The following is an 18,490-nucleotide window of genomic DNA, read 5'->3' on the forward strand; positions in this document are numbered from 1 at the left end:
ACAAATTCCATTGCAATTCTCTCCCATTTCCATTCCGGAATGGGCATTCTCTGAAGGGTTCCTCCGGGCCTCTGGTGTTCATACTTTACTTGTTGACAGTTTGGACATCTGGCAATAAAATCAACAATATCACGCATCATTCTACTCCACCAAAAGTGTTGCTTTAGGTCACGGTACATCTTTGTTGCACCCGGATGTATCGAATACTTTGAACTATGAGCCTTTGTCAGAATACTGTTGATCAAATCATCAACTCGGGGTACACATACCCTTCCCTTGATTCTCAAAACACCTTCCTCATCGATTTGTGCTTCCTTAGCCTCCCCTCGCAATACTTTATCTTGGATTCGCCTTAGTTTCTCATCATCAAACTGTTTTCCCTTAATTTTGTCAAGAAAAGAAGATCTTGACTCCACACAAGCCAACAATCCTCCCTTCTCATTTACTTCTAATCTCATAAAGTCGTTAGCAAGAGTCTGAACCTCTCTAGCTAATGCGCGTCTAGAGGCTTGCAAGTGGGCTAGACTTCCCATGCTTCCCGCCTTTCTACTTAAAGCATCCGCTACAACATTCGCCTTCCCCAGATGATACAAAATGGTGATGTCGTAGTCCTTCAGTAGTTCCATCCATCTTCTCTGTCTCAAGTTCAAATCTTTCTGAGTAAAGACATACTGTAGGCTACGATGATCCGTATAGACGTCACACTTAACCCCATATAAATAGTGTCTCCATTGTTTTAATGCAAACACTACCGCAGCCAATTCCAAATCGTGGGTCGGATAGTTACGTTCATGCACCTTTAATTACCTTGATGCATAAGCAATCACACTCTTCTCTATCATTAGTACTGCACCCAAACCAGAATAGGATGCATCACAATAAACAATGATGTTCTTACCCTCTACTGGCAAGGTAAGGATAGGTGCGGTAGTCAACAAAGTCTTGAGCTTCTGAAAGCTTTCCTCACATTCGTCCGACCATACAAATGGAACATTCTGCTTAGTCAAGTTCGTCAATTGGGAAGCAATAGAAGAAAATCCCTTGACAATCGGCGGTAGTAGCTAGCTAACCCAACAAAGCTCCTTATTTCTGACACATTAGTAGGTCTTACCCAATTCTTCACTGTCTCAATCTTAGAAGGATCCACCATCACTCCATCCTTAGAAACCACGTGCCCCAAAAAGGACACTGCATCTAGCCAAAACTCACACTTAGAGAACTTGGCATAAAGCTTTTTCTCCCTCAACATTTCCAATACCATCCTCAAATGCTCCTCATGTTCCTCCTTACTTTTAGAGTATATCAGTATGTCATCAATAAATACGATCACAAAGAGATCCAAATATGGCTTAAAAATCCCGTTCATCAAGCTCATGAATGCAGCAGGGGCATTCGTAAGACCAAGAGACATCACTACAAATTCGTAATGCCCATACCTCATTCCAAAAGCAGTCTTTGGCACATCCGTTGCCCGTATTTTCAATTGATGATAACCAGATCTCAAGTCAATCTTAGAGAAGACACAAGCACCTTGTAACTGATCGAACAAATCATCAACGCAGGGAAGAGGATACTTGTTCTTTATGGTTACCTTGTTTAGTTGTCTGTAGTCTATACACATTCGAAAACTCTCATCCTTCTTCTTTACAAACAAAACCGGAGCACCCCAAGGAGATGCACTTGGTCTAATAAAGCCTTAGTTTAATAACTCTTGAATTTGTGCCTTTAACTCTCTTAAATCTGCGGGAGCCATTCTATAAGGGGGTATAGAAATGGGGCGTGTGCCCGGTTTGAGATCGATACAGAAGTCAATATCCCTATCTGGTGGCATACCAGGAAGATCTCTAGGGAACACATCCAGAAACTCACGGACCACCGAAACCGACTCAATCGAGGGTACTTGGGTAGTGTCATCCTTGAGATGTGCCAAGAAAGAGAAACACCCTTTACTAAAAATTTTCTTAGCACAAATAAAGGAGATGATACGCACCGGATTGGAAGTGTAGTCACCCTCCCACACTAACGGATCTGTCCCAGGCTTGGCTAACGTCACCGTTTTAGCATTACAATCCAAGATCGCAAATTTTGGAGAAAGCCAAGTAATACCCAGAATTACATCAAAATCATCCATTTCTAAGATAACCAAATCTACATAAGTGTTGCTCCCCACAAAAGTTACAAGACAAGACCTATACACCTTTTCAACTATCACCGACTAACCCACCGGAGTAGAAACACGAATAGGTATGTCAAGCAATTCACAATGTAAATTAAAACCATTAGCAAATGCGGAAGATACATAAGAAAATGTGGATCCGGGATCAAATAATACAGGAGCCATGCAATCACAAACCAAAAGATTACATGTGATGACAGCATCAGATGCCTCAGCTTCAGACCGCTCAGGGAAAGCTTAACAATGGGCCCTATCGTTCGTCTGTCCGTTGCCCCTATCATGTTGTGATGTAGTGGCCCCAGTTTGCCCATTACCTCTGCCGTTTTGGTGACCACCATTACCTGGACCACTACGTCCTCCAGAATAACGGCCTCTACCATGACCACCTCTACCTCTAACTATTGGGGGTCTATAACTTTTTCTGGGACAATTTTTCCTAATATATCCTATCTCCCCACATCCATAACATTCTCTGGAGTCAAGCATAGGCCCCTCGGAGAAGTGTTGACCGGTCTAAGATGGTCCCCCAACTACAGTCTGTAGTGAAAACTGAATTGGTCGGACTGAGTAACTTCCCGAACCCTGTCCTCTAGTGTAAGCATCATTAAACTCACCTCCCTTTCGAAACCTTTTTTCTGTCGATGTCGTAGTGAAGTCGTCTGGCTTCACTACTTCCACTTCTATCACAAAGTCTACCACCTCTTGGAAGGATTTTGCCGTTGCCGCTATCTGTAAGGCCGAAATCCGCAATTCTGACCCCAACCCCTTCACAAACCGGCGAATCCGCTCTTGAGTACGGAAACAGAGTTGAGTGGCATATCTGGATAGTGCACGAAACTTAGCCTCATAAGTATTAACCGACATCCTACCTTGCTCTAGGCTCAAGAACTCATCCTTTTTCCTATCCCTCAAAGTCCGGGGGATATACTTCTCCATAAAAAAGCTAGAGAATGAGGCCCAACTCATAGGCGGTGCCTCTGTTGGTTGACACTCAATATGTGACCGCCACCACATTTTGGCGTTCCCTTGAAACTGATAACTCACGAACTCAACACCAAACCGTTCTACTATACCCATCTTGTGTAGTAGCTCATGACAGTCAACCAGAAAATCGTAAGCATCCTCAAATTCCGCACCCTTGAAGACTGGAGGTTTCAATTTCAAGAACTTACTGAAAAGTTCATGCTGATCATTTGTCATTATAGGCCCAGTAATCAGACATGGAAACGTGCCTATGTCCGATGAGGCATCCATGCAGGGAGCCATAATAGCCGCATGTTGTACCTTCGGACCCTGAGGTGCTGGTGTAGAAAACACTAGAGGTGCCTGACCCTGATCAGACAACCCACTAAGATAAGCGAGAATCTGATTGATCATCTCTGGGGTAGGTTGGGGTGGCAATTCCTCATTTTGCACTTGTTCATTCTCCCCTTCCTCACCCTCTCTTACTACTTCCTCAGTCGGTGGAGGAGTCACCGCCCTAGCATCAGATGGGCTAGGTGTTTGTCCTCTTCTTCTAGAGGACGTCCTCCCACGACCTCTACCACGGACTCTTGCCGTTGTTCTTCCTCGAGCCACAGCCCCAGTGGCTGGCTCAGACGCTTCTTGTCTTGCCGATGTTAGTGTTGGCGCAGTCGTTGCTCTAGTTCTAACCATCCGTAAAATAGAGTGAAGATGGTCAGATACCAATTTGTATCACCTAGATACCAATTGGATCCAAGTAGTAGCACGAAAGAAAGAAAGAAAGAAAGAATGGAATTTTCCTAAAGTTTTATAGCCTCTCAAAGAAAAGTAAAGGCGTCCCCCTACCTTTCCTTAAGACTCTACTAGACTCGTTCTTGTGTGATGAGACCAATGAACCTAATGCTCTGATACCAAGTTTATCACGACCCAAATCCGGGCTGGACTGGAACCCACACTTACCCTCCTATGTGAGCGAACTAACCAATCTAAACCTTAACATTTCAAGGTAATATCAACATAAAGTAATGCGGAAGACTTAAAATCATTAATAAAATCAATAACTATTATTATTCCCAAAATCTGGAAGTCATCATCACAAGAACATCTACTTTAAACTACTAATTCTAAGAGTTTCTAAGAAGCTAAAAATACATAAGAAGCTAGTCCATGCCGGAAGTTCAAGGCATAAAGACATGAAGGAGAAGATCCAGTCCAAGCTAGAAGCGTTAGCTCACCCTAAAGATCCGGTGTGACGAAGACTGGCTTGAGTTACTGTTGAGTCGAAGATGACGGCACGTTTGCTGCACTCCACAAATAACAAGAAGAAAAACATAAAAGTAGGGGTCAGTAAAAAACACGGGTACTGAGTAGATATCATCGGCCAACTCAAAATAGGGAACAATATATATCAAATATTATCGTAAATCAACTATAAAACTCAACATGTAGCAATAACAAGTACTATAATCATCAATAAGTACCATCAAGTTCATCCATGAGGGCTCAAGCCTCAACACCATACTCATTTGGGAATTAAGTTTATTAAGTTGAGTATATTATCATCTTTCAAGATTCATTATCTTTCTTCCTCTGGTGTCGGTACGTGACACTCCGATCCCTTACTGCTATGTGTCGGTACGTGACACTCCGATCCCCTAATTATACGTGTCGGTTCGTGACACCCGATCCCCTATATGTGTTGGTACGTGACACTCCGATCCCCTATATGTGTCGGTACGTGACACTCTGATCCCCTATATGTGTCGGTACGTGACACTTCGATCCCCTAATTCTATGTGTCGGAACGTGACACTCCGATCCACTAATACTATGTGTCGGAACATGACACTCCGATCCACTAATACTATGTGTCAGAACGTGACACTCTGATCCCCTATGTGTGTCGGTACGTGACACTCCGATCCCCTATATGTGTCTGTACGTGACACTCCGATCCCCTAATTCTATGTGTCGGAACGTGACACTCCGATCCACTAATACTTTGAGTCGGAACGTGACACTCCGATCCACTAATACTATGTGTCGGAACGTGACACTCCGATCCACTAATAACATTCTGTAAATCATCAAGCCTTCTCTCTACCAAGGCATCATCAATCCCATTAGTTTAATTCATCAAGCCTTCTTCTATACCAAGGCCTCATCATTAATAATGTATATTAAAGTTTCTTTTCAAGATTTGGGATTCAATATTTTCATCATGCTTATCTTATCACAATCACATAATCATATTCATGCAAACATACCATTAAGCATATAGTAGGGTTTACAATACTACAAATACATATCATTCACTATTAAGAGTTTACTTATGAAAGCATGAAACCATAACCTACCTCCGCCGAAGAATTGAAATCAAGCAAGTTAATCCTCAAAGCTTGGTGTTTTCCTCTTCTTCTCGATCTTTTCTCTCTCTCCCTTCTTGTTCTTTCTATTTTCTTATTCAAACCCTCTTTCATTTACCCTAATTAGTATATAATTAAGAATAAAAGATGGCAATAGTACCCCACTAATTAACTTAGGGTTACCTCTTTTAACCCCCAAGAATTTGAGTTATTAATATAAACCCACGAACTTTATAATTAAGGCAAGAATAGTCAAAAACGTCCCTTAAAACTTAACCAGAAATCCGACTCCAACTGGGATTATGCAAACTGTGACGGGCCATCGCGCCTGCGACGGTCCGTCCGTCCGTCGGTCGCATAGTTCAGAAACTTGATTTTGGGTGAATGGCCTGTGACGGTCCGTCACACCTGTGACGGTCCGTCCTGCCACTCCGTTGCAAAGTTCAGATAGTCGATTTTCAGTACCCAATTTCAGATTTTCTAAGTGTTTTGAAACGAGATCCTGCGATGGTCCGTCGTGCCCATGACATTCCGTCGTGGGGTCCATCGCTTCTGCTAGTTTTTCCAGAAATAAAGTCTGCTGCTCAAAACGACTAAACAGGTCGTTACAATAACCTAACTTGATAATTAGGGATAAATTTCCTAGGTACTAAAGATTAGAATGCCTTGGTTAACTTACTGTAATTCCTTTTAAAGTGGTAATCACTTTTAAATGATAAAAATGGAGGTTGTTATGTCATAATCCTCTTAAGATTGGGTTAAGTTTCACTTAAATGTGTCTACTCTTAGTTTGGGATGGTGATGGAGTAGTAAGGTTGTAGATATTTTCTACCTTTTCCTTCTATTTCTACTAGAATTTGAATCTAATAATTTTTAGTAAGCTTGGTCATGATAGAAGTCTTGTCTCATGTATAAGTTGCACGACCTTTATATGTTTTGTATGTAGTGATTTACATTACTGTGAAGCTATTATGAGTGTTCCAATGTACATGAAAGTAAAATGTTGATAATATATATGGTTTTGTCATGTTAATATGCAACTTGATATTATAGTTGTGCGTTTGATTTGATGAGATAAGATAATAAACATGGTTGTAAACACTCGTGAGGTGAAATGTTTAGCCTAATAATGGAAAATTTACTCTCTTTAAAATGAAAAGTGTAGAGTCTGTTAAAAACTATTTGACTTATATGATTTGGATTGCATAATTGTAGGTCCACTCTTGAAAAGTAAAAGAATGTTTAGCTAAGTACTCATGCGTTTGCTTATGATTTCTGTGATTTTTCTCAAAATATGCTTATTGTGAAGGTTATTGGTATGATAGAAATTTACATTTTATAAAATTACTTCCTATTTTTAGTGACATGCTTGGTGTGAAATATTATTTTTAGTTCACTAGGAAGGAAACATGAGCGTGCCTTGGTTTAAAAGTTGAGAATTTCCCATTGACCTTGTACTTAACTTATGTGTCAACTGATGATACATGTAATTGTGTTGAGGAGAAGGACATTCCTCTTAGCACATCACTAAGCATTGTATGGTTGACTATGCCCTTGATGACACTAGGTCTAACTAATAAATATCTTTGTTGATTCAATTATCTCATGTCTATGTTCATTGAAATATAATCGCCTAATTTCTTCTTGAGTATTATTGAAATCTACCTAAGTGTGACTTAAAGAATAGTTGCAAGATAATCTCTTAATGAATGGAAGAGTAATCACCATGTTATGATTAGGAGAAGGAAGTTCCTCTTATACATTGTAAGAGCCTTTGTGTTTGATGCATGAAAGAGTGCGTAAATGGAAATTTTTCTTTCTTGTGCGCATTGAATTTTATGTGATAATGTTATAAATATGATGAACTGGCCTATGATGCATTGAAGTCCTTGTTGTGATTAAAGTATTCTAAGTGCCATTCGAAGACGACTGTTCCAAAGTAGAGGATAATGTAAGACACCCAAAATGAGCTAGGGTGTCTAGAGACTAAATTGTTCATCATAAAGTCTATGGTCCTAAAATGACTTCTAATATGGTACTGAGGCAGTATGTAAATTTGAGGTGATGTGGAAGTCAAATGTCAAGGGACGACCAAGATGTTCGACAACTAGTCACCTTTATGAATCATGTGTCTATAAGTGTTTATATGTTGTTATGAAGTCCTAAAATGATTTATAATGATTCTTATATGCACTATATGGAGTTTCAAGAAGTTTGGGGTCCAAACGTCAAAGACATTCAAAAGTTAGACTTAATTCTCTCAAGTTTGTCTTCATGCGGCCTAGACAGTTTTGACGTGTTACGTGTTTTTGTTTTGGATGAAACTAATGTGGTATGTATAAAACTTGTTAAAGTTTGTATTTATGTTGGAAAAGTCCCGATATAACTCGAAAGGTCCCCACAAAAGGGCCCATAAGAATGACCCGAGGATGCGAAGTGACTGCCCTTAGAGTGTAAATCAACAACACCAATGCACACTCTGTGAGTTTACTTTCGCACCGTCGATGTGGAGGCGTCGATGATCACTTATCTTGGGGAATTTTTCATAACTTGAAGCCTCAGACCCAATCCATAGAGGGCATAGAACGGCCCGTTGATGGTGGCCTATAACTGCTGCTTAGCACACTATTTTATATAGGGGTGAATGGGAAATTTACCCCAATTCCTAACATAACTCTATTTGACTTATTTAGCTATTTTTGGGTGTGTATAAGTAATCTAAAACATGAAAAACCCATTCACAATACCATGCTGACGAAGTAAATCTTTCCTCCAAGATCAATTCTCTGTAGGAACCTCCATTGTCGTTGAACTCAAGAACACCTTGTAGATGGGACTATCATGGGTTACTCACAAAGTTTTAGTTTTTGTAAAGTAGATAAAGGTATGGTAATTTTTAATATCTAAGTATCCTTTCTATTGGAGAGCTAATCTCAATGTTTCAAAGAAAATTTCATAGTCAATGTTCTTCTTCTTCAATATATCCATGGGTTCGTCCTAAAAACGTTTTAATGGTTAAATAATGAAGAACTAATGTTAACGTATTGGTTTTAAAGTGATTTTAATACCCTTGCATGATGAACCCATGTTCCTTCAAAAAATCGATTTAGCCCTTGCATGGGCATTGTGATCATGGCTTGTTAATGGTTGAATTGAAATTCTCTTACGTTTATTGTCTATATCTACTATTATTTACGTGAATTAATGTTGAATAGAGGATGATGGATCCATGTAGATTAAAGCATAAAGATTTCAACATGCTTAACCTGTTTTTTAATTATTTAGTGTAACATTAGCCTTTTTAATGATTTATTGTCATAATAAATTAGGTGAAGATTATTATTGCTATTGTTTTGAGTTGAAACTATAGATGAATTTTGGGCATAAATACTTGATGATCAAATTAAATAAGACTTGCATGAATTGATCTAGCTTCTTCTAGGCTATTAAGTAGTAACTTCAGATCTTGATGTTGAGATGGTTGCTATATGACTCGATTATGGTTTAATGTACTTAGCTACTACCTATAAGTATAATTTTATGATTATTATACATAATTGATCTAATATGAATGAATAACCATTGAATTGGTAAATATGGACTTGGACTCTTCTAGCCTACAAAGTGAATATTGTAATGTATATGACATAATCGTAATGTTATGGTATATAAATCATGATATATTTTGAGTAATGATATCTTTAGATACTTCCCTATATACTAATTATTTATAAACATAATGAATTGATCATTGATTATCAAAGGGTGAGAAATTGGAAGGAATGCTTATAGTATTGTTGTTAATGAAGACTTGTATGGCATTGGTAGGTCTGGTCCACATATGGTGGCGATTTTTACTTTATTTTCATTATATATGTGTTGACCATATCCTTAAAGGCAAATCGATGAATATATGAATTAGTGGTTGTGAGAATAACCTTATGTGTAACTTGTGCCTAGTCTTCTACTTTAGTTGTGTATATAGGTTTTGTTACTATTGTCATGATCATGTAATTGTTTATATTAATATCATATGTATGGGCTGCCTTTAATGAATTATTTATTATGATGACCATTACCTATGTACCCCTATGTGAATAGCATAGGTTAGGAGTCTTGAATGTAATGTGAAGAATGTCTTGCCTCCTATTTTAAAAGATGTTGTGTGGTCTATTCTTGGTTATGCATTATCATCTTAAGATGGTTGTTTCCTCAAGATGTTATTGATAGCCATTATGTGATCATGTTGACAATTGTACACAAACCCACACATTATGCATGCTAACAAGTAGTATAGCAATGTGATATCAACTAAGTTCCATAAACAATGCTTGCCACATAGGATCTAGCAATGTGCAATCAACTAAGTGCTAACATGTTTTAATCTTCTACCTTTACTAGGTAAGAACACCTTCCATCTGTGTAAGGGTCTACAAAACCAAATTACACGTTTAGCACCCATGGTCCTTGTGTCGGTTAAGGTGATAGTTTCCCTAAAGTAAAATAAATAATGGAAGTAAATGACTAGGACCCTATCTAGGATAACTTAACGGAGGTTACTTTTTATTGGTGGAAGCAATTAACCCATCAATACATTTAACAAGTGCCTTCTTATGACGTTCTACAGAGGGGACATAATGTATTTGATTATGATTACGTCTTTATGCATGGTATGGTAGTATTATCTATTTCTCATGAAGATTTTCATGGTATGAGTCTATGTTATTTGGTATTATTTCAAAATACACGACATGAGTCTTAATGACTATATTATGAAGGTTGTTGACATTAATGGATTGGTCTTCACTTAATATGTTTATGTCTGAATTGAATGATAAGTTTGTGGTCTCATGTAAGGTTATTTAAGAATATGTGGGGTAATAGGGGTTCATATGTTCATTGCAGTAGTAGACTAATATTGGGTCATGAACAAGGTCTACTAATTATGTATTTGAAGTTAATTCATCATATGCGTAAATTGATGTAGCTTAATGTAATGTCCTTATAGTCTTGGCTTAAATATGTCTATGTTGTAATTTACTTCTATTATGGTATGTTTTTGCTTGTGTAGATTGTATGGATGGTTTCCTTTTCCGCTTAAGGTTATGAATTGAACCAAGTATCACTAGAGTTTTACTTGGAAGGGTTATGAGTTAAAAGAAAAAAGGTTCACTGTTAAGGTAAAGAAGCTCCCAGTAAAGTGACCTCAATTGTGGCTTAATTCTATTTATCATTTAATAGAACGTTTGGCCTTTGAATATGTTTATATGAAGTATGTGAATTATATAAATTCTATTGGATAAAGGTTTATGAAGATTAACTCAATAATGCATAATGTATAATTTAAGGGTCATATCTCTAATGTATTCTAATGTTGTTGAATCTAACATGACAAAGAGACTTAAGGTCTTTGTACGTATTATGACTTATATTTATATTTATATATATATATATATGAACTAATGTTTCTAGCATATGATGTGCGATGAAAAAGCTTTAAATTTTCTGCGAAATTTACTACGATGATGTGATTAATGATAACTATGGGCTTGTATAATACCTCAGAGAGGTAGAGTGCACCATGTTACTTCTAGGAGATGCTCCCTAGATGTGACAACATGGAGGTTATATGTTTTATGATGCGTTAATATGCTTATGATATTCATGTTATGCATATGTATCATCACTTATTATTATGTCTAATATTTGCTTACCCTTTGAGATATCTTATGTTTGGTATGATAGTTTCCACACTTACACAAATTGCCTATATGTTGTACATTTAGAGTCTTGAAAACATTTAGTTGCTTTCAACTGTAGAGTTTGCAAGGTTTCAAAAAAGTGAAGATTGGTCAGTCCTCATAGCATCCGAGGACACCACCTGTATGTTGTCTTTTATGTTTTTCATTATATTATATTTTTATGGGTTTTGACCATATACTCTTGTTATTCATGATCTCATTGATGGTATTGAGAACATATGGTAGGAATTTTATGAAATCACTTCTGCATTTTGTTTGTAGAAAAAGTTTATATTCCGCTATACTTTTTGTATATATGCAATGAGTGATGTGTAAGGGCTTTTACAAGACCTCCGAGAGACCAATTATGCCATGTGATGGTTCAAGAATTCCCTAACTTCTACGGTGTACTTGCATGTCGTGACAAACTTTGTAACAGAGTATAAGGTCATAAAATGGTCTTATGATGTCTCCAAACCACATCTAGTAAAGTCTTATTCGTCGGTTTGAGTCGTGACACAACTATGAGTAGAAGGCTACAGGATGCATAGCAAAGTTTAAATTCTTCATTCTTCAAGTCGTACCATAGATGTATTAGCTCTATCTGTTATGCCTTATATAATGTTCTTTAGGATGTGACTATTAGAAGGGTTATGCTACAAGTAGTGAGGGAAAAAGTTGGGCTGATAAGCAAATTATGGCTATGTGACTTGATAGATTGATAGAGTTGAGATGATGGGTTGTGATATTTTTTTTAGTATTAACGGATTGATATGTGGTTCTGTTGATGTAGGTAGAAGGCCATAATGTGTTTTGAGGTATTTTTAGAGAATTGGTTAAATTAAGTTTTTAAGAACTACCTAGAATGGATGCAATCGAAGGGTGATCAAGAATGATGTCTTTGTGTGCCCCTCTGGTATGTGTTCCTATACTGACTTATGAAATTTTTCAAAATTTCATATGAATATAAATTGTCTTGTGATTTTGTTGTTTCCTATTGATGTGGAAATGATGCTAGAAATGCATGTTTAGTTTATTCCCAAGTAAGAGATAAGGAGCCCTTTTATTAAGCCTTTATATAGTTGTGTTTATTTATGTATAGCTTGGAATTGAATTATTTCCTTGATATTGGTATATGGATTTACGTATAATGGATATACGATTGGCTACTAGTTTAGAATAGGTCCATTAAAGAGGTGTTTAATAAGGTGTTATTCAACGAAGAATGTTCCCATGTGGGGGAGTATTGTTACACCCTAAAGATGACCTAGGTTTAACTAGAGCCTAACACGTGTGTCTTGACGTTTGCAGTTCCAAAAATAATCAAATATGTCACATCCGGAGAGCACCCCCAGATGTATTCGAAAGATAGGCCCTTAGCATTCGTCTTAACATATCATCGATTAAAAATGTGGAAAGATTCAAAAAATTTCATATACTATATGAAGTATAGTTAGACTTCTTGCTTACCATATATTGAGGTATACATAGACCATTCATGTAGAAACTTACTTAGTCTTCTATTTTAGTAACAAAATCACTATACATACGATAGTCTAATAAAATTGTCTCACATAAAAACCATGTAATGATTACGAATATTTGACATTGCCAATACAATATCAATATGCCATAAAGGCCTTATTATAATAGTATTCGAATGATAAAAGTAATAAAAGTGTATCTCTTGTACTACTACAATCTTCATGGCTTTAATAATGAAAATATAGTATCCCCGAACAATAAGACCTACCAACACATATAGAAAGAGTTCCAAACTTCATTAATCGACCTTGTAAAGATTCAATGACCAAACCCTACATATCGTAAAAATATAAAGGATATGGGTTAGTACACAACTTATACTAAGTATGGGTATATGCACATAAAAAATTCAGTGGCATTCATGAAAAGGACTATTTCATTACAAAGCATGCTATGTACTTTGAAAGAATTTAATGCACAGACAATAGATCATATCCAAGATTTGGATCACACACCATAAACCAAGATCATAACAAAAAACACATCATCATAACATCATATTAACATTTCATGTTCAATATTTCATATCAACATAACATACAACACTTACAAATTTTGACATCCCAAGGCTACAAGTGCAATGCTCATGTGAAGCCCATAACCCCACATAATCATGTAAACAAGATACGAGACCATACGAAATTCTATGATTCATATAACTCATTTCATACGTAGTCATAATCACATATATCAATATATACCAACACATTTTCATCAACATAACCAATATTATATATCATAAGAATTATACATTTTATGTTCATAGTACATATGAACAATCTCTTAGGACTTCCCTTAGAGTAAACTTGTGCGATGTCTAGGTAGAGTTCCATACCCCTACCTATACTAAGTAGAATATTCGAGTCACCTTAGGCAATGTACATTTACATTATTATTTCATTTTTCTTTATAAAAAATTGTTTTAATAGACATTAGACTATGTCCGAAAGAAGGTGGTCTACTTTCCAAGGTAAAACCAAAACATGAACATAACATTCTAGGTGGATCCACTAGCTTGTATTCCAATGAAGGCAACATAATAAAGGAAGTAGGAGATATATAAGAGACCCATAGTTCTATATTCAATGGCATCCTCTATTTCATGGGAGTTATTGTGAACCTACCTTCTATCTTGGGAAGGGACACCACTCATATGTTGTTCACTCGGTTCTAAGCTAAAGTCCCTTTTTGATTGACTTTTAAGTTATCACTAATCATACATCATATCACACGCCATAGGAGAATAAATCCTTGTATAAACATGATCATTATCTCATAAGGTTTAGAATGAGAATTTCCTTTGATCAAAACCCTTTATTATTGAGATAAACATATCATAGTCATATTGTTTAAGATATACAAGAGAAAGATCATCAATCTTGTATTATCATACCCTTATCATGATCCCACATTTATCATATTTGTAGCCAATCATTTATATGCACAACAACATCATATCTAATTCTACTACATAACAAAATCAATTATAGGCCAACATCAACATAATAGATCAATCATAAGTTTAGAAGACTTAACTATTGGTTGCAAGAAACTTCATCAAGAACTTACTCTCAATTCACTACAATCGTCAAATAATATAGTGTAATACATAATAACATAACCATGTCTAACCCCTCTAGTCATATACAAGACCAATTCATAACTAGGGTTGAGAGAAAGAGGTTCATTTATGATTTCATTCAAGCAATATTTCTAATCCAAACATTTCATGACATTAAGTGAATGAAATAACATAATCCAATCGATTATTCAGGGAAACAACATGCCTCACATGAAATCCTACAATTCCATATCAATTACCAAACAATACATACTTAATAAGCCATAGAAAATCATAGATTGTCACAATTATTCATAAATTTCGAGTTTGGGGGAAGACCCATTGGTAGGGTAAAAATTCAAAGAATTTGAATTCTTTAGAAATCACTTTCAGAGGAACTCTTGGTGAAAGGAATCCCAAGGAAAAAAACACATACCTTATTGACGATTAAATCAACGAATCTTGAGAAGAAAAGTTGAGAACTTGACCTTCCTCTCCAAGCTTCCAATGCTCTTCAATAGTGGTTGAGTAGATACAGAGTTTAGACAAAGATGAAAGTGTTTTGAGGAATATGATTTAGTGCGCGTAAAAGTGCTTTAAAACTCACCTCAAACAAGTATTTACTCGCCCCTATATTACCTAAAATACCAATCATATAATTTTTTTTGTGAAGTTTAATTGACTTGAAAACGACACGGACAAATCTAGGTAGTGGTTGCGCCTCATGGGGGAAATTTCAATTTTTTTTCTGAAAGTTGGGTAAAGAAAGAGACTCGTGGAGGCCCTGCATGGAGAGGCAAATTTTCGCCTTCCTTGTGCTTGTTGCGTGATGCGTGTCTGGCTCCACATCTTGGCTTTTGTAATCCTGCTCGCCAATGATTGGGTCCTCCTTGTTGTCCTTGGGAGTTGTTACTAGAATTTTGGAACCTGTATTCTATATTTTACCTATCTGTAGTATTTTTACAAGTTTAAGACTTCATTTGACACTCCCAAACCTTCACAAAACATAGGGGAGTCTACTAGTTCAATTTAGCTAATTTTGGTACGTCAAAATTTTTTTATTGCGGCTCTAACCTTTTCTAAATGAGTTTAATATAATAATAAATATCTAAAAATATCATTTTAACCTTATTTAATAACTGATGCTCTATTCTAAGTTATGGAACTTCAGGAATATTAAAATATTATGTTAATAGTTAGTATATAGAGTTTGAGAAAGTATGGAGGTTAAACATTCAAGAACATCCAGTGACTTTTGAAAATTAGCCTTGAGACGTGCTAGTGGACATTAATATATTTCATGGTGTTTTTTTGTGGTGTTTAGAAATAAAACTAATAGAGGACGTTCCTAAAATCTAGACGGACGTATATAGGGTGGGAACATCAAGGAAAAACTCGCAATGACCAATCTAAGGGGCCTTGAAGAGCACCCAACTTGTGAGAAAAGTTGTCAAAAACCAGTCCAAACAAAGGAGAGGCATCAATGTACCGTAGGTCCTCTGATGCCCCGTCGATGGGGGCATTGGTTTACACTAATTTTCATGTGCTTAATAACGTGTCCCTAATAAATATGACAGTTGTCAGTAGTGCCCATCATTTGGTAGATGCCTCTTAGGTGCGTCCATCTATTGGCCTGAATCTTTCTCGCAATTCACTATTATGAGAAAAGGTGAATAGGTACGTTCATCACACGTCCAAATAAATTTATGGGTGGTTATTTTAGTTATTATTTGGTATTATATTAGTGTTGAAACAATAAAATACCCTTTTAGAATATAGAATCTAAATTAAAACGTCTCTCTCACATTAGAGCTCCTAAGAACACCATAGAAGAAGAAGAGAAGTTAGGGACAATAGCATAGGAAAAATTCACCAAAATTTCAAGGTGGGATTAAGTCTCTAATATAAGGTATATGAAGCTTATTCATCCAAGGATTCTTCAATTCATGGAGTCCCACTAGATTTTTTTCAATAGTGAATCTAAAGAACACCATTTTAAAGAGGTTTGTGATTACATTGTGGGTAAATTTTTATTGTGATCCCAATCTTGCTTATAAAATTCAATGATGTTCATATGAATATTATATGTAGTTTTCATTAATATTTTATGGTCAATTATAGTATTTGATGTTGAAGGTGATCATGGTGATTTTAGGCGATTAGAGGCTAGATGAAGTTTCTAAGTTGACTTTCTTAATTCAATTAAATTCTACATTATTAAATCATTATTCATTAACCTAGACATGAATTTTACTAGGTATAATTTATTGAAGTGGATATTGACTTGTAATGTTGGAATTGAATCTATGTGATCAATTATAACTATAATTACCTTCTAATGATCTAACTGAATAGATTAACTGTCACGAACCGCACCTATACCCTAGAAGTTAAGTAGTATTAGGTCATAATTGGCGTACTTGACCTCCTCTTGGAGATCTTATACAACCCTTTTATGTTGTTCATCACATATACAAAAATGGAAAGAACTACGTAATTAAAACTTTTCACACCATGCAAATATTCTTCCAAAACATAACATTATTCATATATAATCAATAGGAAATACTAAATCTCATTTCATCAAATCTTAAATGCATGATTACTTGGGAAACGACCCATACAATAGAAATACATTAATACTAAGTCTATTCCAATACTTCAATAAAATAAATCAAAGACATTTATGCCCTAGAGTCAAATGAGGATATACTTCAGCTTGCTTGAAAGATCCTATAATCCAATCTTCGCTTTCAAAATCACCTTCATATATGAATTACTTTATAGATAGAAAAAAGAGTGTAATTAGTACAAACACATGTAATAAGTATGGCATAATGCATAAAAATCATTATAACGGACATTTAACGGAAATTTGCTCTTTTTGATTTCAACATCATAGTATAAGCATAAGAACAACATTTAATACCAAAGAAACAAATAGGATAAAACTTAAGCATTTAATCTCATTTTAAGAAAATATTATTAGTAAGATACTTCACTGTTACAGTGAATTCCTTCATTGTTATAGTGAAGTTCTTCAACTTAACATTGGACACTTTCTAGAATGCAATCATCTCACTAATAGCTACCGCAAGACTCACATAATTAAGTCAAAGAGATACCATACATAAACCTTCTATTGGCACATTTAAACGATTCTTAAAACCACCTATAATCAAAAACATGAACATGAGATTATCCTGCCAAAGGTGATTCAAAGGTTCACTTGAGTGAGTTGTAAGGCGACATCCCATACAATCCCATGACACATAGTTTAAGGGATACATTAGATTACCTAACATGATATTACCCTCACTAAATACAACAACATACATGTAATATGACATTCTACTTTCAAAAGGTTATAAAAGGACTTACTCAAGTAAATAAAGGATATAATGTCCATACTTGACCTCTTCAAGATTACCTAGGTAATCCTTGAGATTACCTAAGTTTAGATCATGTCTACTTAATAAACTAACTTTCCTAAATAAATTCATTCTTAATAACAATCTAGCTAAGATATGAAGTGATCATTTCTATTCCCCCTTCACAAATTAACTAGACTACCGTTGACTACTCTAGGTAAGTAGTAATTAATTTAACATGCCTTCTCCCTTAAGTCATTACATTAATTAATTAATTTAAGAGACATTTATTTATAACATATAATAAAATTCAAGTAATGGTCTTCGAGAAGACCTAGGGAGTCTCACTAACATCTTCAAATCCTATTGTGCAATGTCTAGATAGCTCATAGAAAGCTACACTAGAATTTATATGCATTAAGACAATATCAAGTCAACCATAAAGTAGTCAAAAACTAGTGTTCATGAATTACGTGGGCTCTAAGGTTAATTAAGTAAATATAATCCAATTTACATCAATATAATAAATACATAATGACTGAAATCTTTTAATGCAAGAGCACTTGGATAGATCATTATATTTGACAAGTTCATCTCTACAAAACGTAGAAATCTCTTAAAATTTGTAGGCTCCTTTATGAATAGAGTTTGAAAGATTAAAAAATATACCTAAATTATATAAATACACGACATTGATAAAAAAATATCACTCAAACCTCCAATTAAAGCTCTTCCTTGAGTTTATGTTTCAATGGAGTTCTAGAGAA

Source organism: Solanum lycopersicum, chromosome 7 (genome assembly GCF_036512215.1).
Source record: "Solanum lycopersicum chromosome 7, SLM_r2.1".
Taxonomy (NCBI): Eukaryota; Viridiplantae; Streptophyta; class Magnoliopsida; order Solanales; family Solanaceae; genus Solanum; species Solanum lycopersicum.